At 40.4% G+C, this 6,000-nt stretch overlaps 1 pseudogene across 1 annotated transcript in view; it reads left to right on the forward strand.

Annotated features, from left to right (window-relative positions):
- LOC308278832 (RNA-binding protein EWS-like) overlaps nucleotides 1–3,494 on the forward strand; it is a 96,469-nt pseudogene extending 92,975 nt beyond the window's left edge. Inside the window, exons 3-4 of the transcript in view lie at nucleotides 1,619–2,936; nucleotides 3,229–3,494. The product of the transcript in view is annotated as an RNA-binding protein EWS-like (transcript). The remainder of the gene's footprint in view (nucleotides 1–1,618; nucleotides 2,937–3,228) is intronic.
- Nucleotides 3,495–6,000: the final 2,506 nt, after the last annotated feature.

A 6,000-nucleotide genomic window follows, 5' to 3' on the forward strand; every position in this document is an offset into this window, starting at 1 on the left:
CTGTCCTGATAGGAATAATTTCATAGGGGAAACAAAATTATAGAAATAGAAGGAAACAGTATTAATGGTTTTAAGCATCATGCTCAAGGGGGCTACTTAAAATCTCTTGAGAAGTCATCTAATAATTTTCAACTTCTCTGAAACCTGACAATACTAAAGCCCTATAAAAGCCCATGGTCAGTCCCATGTAACTTTTTGTTATTCCTTGGGCACAGGTTCCCAGATAAAGCAAGAAAGGAATGTAAGACAGGAAGTCTTTATTTTTGTTCAACTCCCAAAGTATGAGGAATAGATCACATAAACATTTTAAGAAAAACTCCTTTGTTTCTCCACATGTTACTAAATATTCACCATAAATAAAAGAATCTGAAAAGCAATATCACAGATGATACTGCAGTCTCAACAAGACTGAACAATGAACTAACTAAATAAAAAATGTTATATTCTACCTCCACCAGCTACATAAATCTTGTAGGAATTTTGACAATGTATTGGAGCATAGGAGAAGTTTATCTCCCCTTATGATAAGCAAATAACAGTTTCCACATTAAGCACTTCCTCTCCATTTCTTATAATATTATTCTTTATGACACTAAGATTAAAATCAATCTGAAGAGAGTGATCTTATGGAGCTGCTTTCTATGTGGACAGACATAATTAAGAAGGATTTGGGGTCCCATATTTGGTTACTTCATGCAACTAGTACTTGGTCCTGCAACGGTGATGGCATTGATGTGGATAAGACTTAAAAGAAAAATATATGTCACCGTTTTATTAAATATACTCCCTAAATATATAAATGAGTATCCTAGCATTCCGGCTATAATAAAAATTCATAAAAAATACTGGACAGGTTTATATTCATTTAAATATAATTTATTCAGATTCCCCTTAGCCTTTGGCACTGGGGTAGAACTTATAGAAACAACAAAAAAATAAATTAGGTAGTTTCCCCCAGAATTCTGAATGCTTACAAATTGTAAAGATAGAAAAATAAATATCCACTGTTTCCAAGTGTTGTAAAGAGAGTTAGAATTATTAACCTAAATTTTATTGAGCATTGACAATGTGTATCTCTCAAGATTTAGTCTTACTTTTTAAGATTGGGACTTTTGAACTAAATAAAATATGAGAAGAAAAAGAATATTTTATGTCTGATAAAACATTCTTTTGAATGTGGCTTAATTAGTATATCAACATATTTAATAAAGCAAAAAATCTCTGGTAAAGAAATTTGATGTTTAGAAAAATTTGATGTTTAGGAAATGTCAGTGCACATCCAACACTGCTTAGTGGGACAAAAATGCAGGTGTCTCTGCTTTCTTATTTACTCTCTAATTGTCCTCAACACAGCTGGCAGCATGATCTTTTGAAACTTAAATTAGGTCACTCCTTTACTTGTAAGTCTCCAATGACTACCTTTCCTTCTCAAAGCCCAAATCAAAATCCCATCTAATGTTCTTCATGACCCTCTAAGATCTGAATAGTGCTCACGTCTCTAATCATCTCTCCTACCTCTCACCATATTGTATGGAATTAAAACTCTATCATTCAGAGAGGGAGACAGACATTGAGAGAATGAGGAAGGAGGAGAGAAAATGTCATCCATGGATTAAAGTACCTACAACCAAGCTGCAGCCCATCAGGGCTACAGTGCTTATACCACCCAGCCAACTCAAGGATATGCACAGACCACCCAGCAGGCATAAGGGCAACAAAGCTATGGAACATATGAACAGTCTACTGATATCAGCTATACCCAGGCTCAGACCACTGCCACCTATGGGCAGACCTTGTACTCAACCTTGATGGACAGCATCCCACTGGCTGTAGTACTCCAGCTGCCCTGCAAGCATACAGCCAGTCTGTGCAGGGGTATGGCACTGATGCTTATGACCACCACCACCCAGGCCTCCTACACATCTCAGTCTTCATATGGCACTCAGCCTGCTTACCCAGGCTATGGGCAGCAGCCGGCAGCCACTGAACCTGCAAGACCACAGGATGGTAACAATCCTGCTGCGACTAGTCAACCTCAATTTAGCACAGGGGGTTATAACCAGCCCAGCCTAGGATATGGACAGAGTAACTATAGTTACCCCCAGGTTCCTAGGAGCTACCCCATGCAGCCAGTCGCCACACTTACATCCTATCGTCCTACCAGATATTCCTCTACACAGCTGACTACTTATGATCAGAGCAGTTACTCTCAGAAGAACACCCATGGGTAGCTGAGCAGCTATGGACAGCAGAGCAGCTATGGTCAGCAAAGCAGCCTCCCACTAGTTACCACCCCGCCCCCAGACTGGATCCTACAGCCAGGCTCCAAGTCAATATAGCCAACGTTAGCAGCAGCTACAGGAAGCAGAGTTCATTTTGACAGGACCACCCCTGGTAGCATGGGTGTCTATTGGCAGGAGTCTGGAGGATTTTCCACACCAGGAGATAACTGGAACATGAGTGGCTTTAATAATTTGGGAAGGGAAAGAGGGGGATTTGATCGTGGAGACATGAACAGAGGTGGGCAGGGAAGAGGACGCAGTGGAATGGGCACTGGAGAGCAAGTTGGCTTCAATAGGCCTGGTGGACCCATGGATGAAGGACCAGATCTTGATCTAGGCCCTTCTGTAGATCCTAATGGAGACTGACAGCAGTGCAGTTTATGTGCAAGGATTAAATGACAATATGACTCTTGATGATGTAGCAGACTTATTTAAGCAGTATGGGGTTGTTAAGATGAACAAGGGACCTGGGCAACCCATGATCCACATCTGTCTGGACAAGGAAACAGGAAAGCCCAAAGGCGATGCCACCGTGTTCTATGAAGACCCAACATCTGTCAAGGCTGCTGTGGAGTGGTTTGAAGGAAAAAATTTTCAAAAAGCAAAATAAAGTCTCTCTAGATCAGAAGAAGACCCCAATAAATAGCATGGGAGGTGGCAGAGGGATGCCGCCACCATTCTGTGAAGGTCCAGGTGGCCCACGATCTTTTGGGGGACCCATGGGCCATATGGGAGGTCGTGGAGGAGACAGAGGGGCCTTTCCCCCAAAAGGACCCCGAGGTTCCTGAGAGAACCCCTCTGGAGGAAGAAATGCCCAGCACCAATCTGGAGACTGGCAGTGTCCCAATTAGGGTTGTGGAAACCAGAACTTCACCTGGAGAACAGAATGCAACTAGTGCAAGGCCCAAAGCTGAAGGCTTCCTCCCATCATCCTTCCCACCCTCAGGTAGCATGGGGAGAGGAAGAGGTGGCCTCATAGACCGCAGTGGACCTGGTGGAATGTTCAGAGGTGGCCGTGGTGGAGACAGAGGTGGCTTCTGTGGTGGCCATGGCATAGACTGAGGCAGCTTTGGTGAAGGAAGATGAGGTAGTCCAGGAGGGTCACCAGGGCCTTTGATGGAACTAATGGGAGGAATAAAAAGTAGATATGGAGGACTCAGAAAGATAGATAAAGGAGAGCATCGTCAGAAACACAGAAATGGGCCCTATTAGACACTGAGACCCCGCAGAACTGCATTGACTACCAGATCTATTTTTTTAAACCAGAAAAGGTTTAAAATTTATAATTCTATATTTATAATGTTGGCCACAACATTATGATTATTTTTCTGTAGTTTAGTATTTTTCACCATTTGTGAAGAAACATTAAAACAAATTAAATTATAGTATGCTGGTTTTTTTTTTTCATTATAAAGATGGTTGTTTAACTAAGACTTAACAATGGGAACCCCATGTAAGCATGCTCAGTATCATTGTGGAGAATCAAGAGGGCCTCTAACTGTAACAGTGTTCATGGTTGTGATGTTTTTTTTTTTAATAAAATTCCAAATGTTTATAAAAAGCTCTATTATTCTAAATCAACAGATGCATTGCAGCTTTTGAATCTATAATCAAGCTATCCCTTGTACCTGGACATTTTATTTTTTTAACTCATTCTTCAAGTATTTGCTTAAATGTTACCGCCTCAAAGAGCTCGACTCTGACTATTCAGTCTTCCCTACCACCACTATTCATATTTTCTCTGTTTTGTTTTTACTATTTTGTAAGATACTATTACCTGTAAACATACTTAAATCTACTTCTCATTAATTTATGCTCAATGGTGGAAACTCTATTGTTGGATAAAAATCTTTCTTGGGACCATCAAACATTAGGTAAAAACCCTTTAAACTGTCTAACTCATTTGGTCCTAATTTCATGCTCAAAAAGAAAATCCATATATAATTTGATTTTAAGATGTCTGGAGAATAGAAAAGAAATATTTTGCTAGGCTATAAACATGTCCATCTTTACTTTTTAAGTCATGATGGAACTTGATGAAAAGCACTCATTATTATGAACAAGTAAGATCTCTTTAACATAATAATACTGTGCCATTCTTTGTGAATCTACTGCAAAATGACTAGTTATCTCTTTGAGTATTAATTCAACTCATTTCTATACAACATGACTTACATAAGGTGCTAATTCTAAGAGAATAACCAGTTTGAAACCTTACATGACATCCACTACTACTTCTCAACCTCTCCCTGACTCAGTAAGAATGGCAAATTCTAAGGAAAGGGGCATAAGGTTTCTTATTCTGCAGCATGACCATATGTTATGTAAATTAAGCACTTAATATTCTAATTAATGACACAGACTCACACAGCATGCTGACATACTTGCGCAGGTTTGGAAAGTACCATGTGAAAAAGATAGTGTTTAGGCTATGGCGCAGAATAAAGGTGATGATTCTTTCTTATACTGAGCCAGAAATATAAAACTAAAAAAATACATATCATAGATAGAATCTGTGTCCTTCCTCATGTTCTTTGTCTTTTAAAATTGTCTCAGGATAGTTCCCACAATATAATCAGCAATGATTTTTATTTTTATTTTCTTTATCAGAGAAATAATCTAATACTCTTAAAATTCTGTTGATAGGAAGCTGTCACTATTTTAAAAAGAATAAAAGGCTTTAAAATAGGAAGAGGGGAATTCAGAAAGATGAAAACTGAGGAAAGCAACACATATTAGTCATGGTAAAAAATAATCTCTATCACTGTGAAAACAGTGTCTTAACAACAACAATAAAAATTGAACAAAACAACAAAAAACTGAAAAGTGGCAGAAACAAAGCAAAAGGACAGAAAAAACTACCCTAGGGAAAAACTATAGACATGGGAGCTGTGGTGGCACCATCTTGCCAAACCACGCCAGAACTGCTGGCACTGCAGACTCCAGAGACCCCCAGGAGAAAAGCCAATGACTTGATGCAAAGTAAGTGGCTACAGCTCATCAAAATTGTAAGCATTTGACACCTCGCTTCATGCTCCACAGAGATTCTACTTCCCAGACACTCAGCTAGAATCTGCAACACCAGAGACTGAGACCACCTAATCCTCCAGAGATCCATAACAGCACTCAAAAACACTGTAAGTGAACTATCTGTCTCCTTGGGAGACCTCACAGCATAGCCTAAGTGACTAGTGAAGCAAGCAAAAGATTTGCAAGGTCTGACACTTTGTAGTTAACCCTGGTGAAGGTAGGGTTGGGGTCTGTGGCCCAGCACAGCAAAGGCACAGATGAGCAGATAGCTCCAGGGCCAATTGGGCAAAGGGAACTTCAGTCTACAGGGCACAGTCCCCTAGTAGGATTCTAGAGATTGCCATATACCACCCAATTGTGGGGACCAGGAAGAAGTCAGAGAAGACCAATACCTACCTATACACTGGATCTGGTTCCAGCAGCAACTATCATGTAAGTAGGCAGGGAGAGGTGAAGGCTCAGAATCTGTGGAAAGTGTGGAGACCAGCATGTACACTGGATCTGGCCCCAATAATGTGGGATACTTGCATAGACAGGGAGAAACTTAGGGCCAGGCCATGGGGAGAGCTCAGACACCCAGGCATGCAGAAAAGGAGGCACCAGTAGCACTCAGAATCTTCCCAGACAAAAAGAGACATCAAACTAGGGTGACAATCATTGAAGAAGATAAAAAAAGTGGGGCTACAAA

Source organism: Muscardinus avellanarius (assembly GCF_963383645.1).
Source record: "Muscardinus avellanarius genome assembly, chromosome: X".
Taxonomy (NCBI): domain Eukaryota; kingdom Metazoa; phylum Chordata; class Mammalia; order Rodentia; family Gliridae; genus Muscardinus; species Muscardinus avellanarius.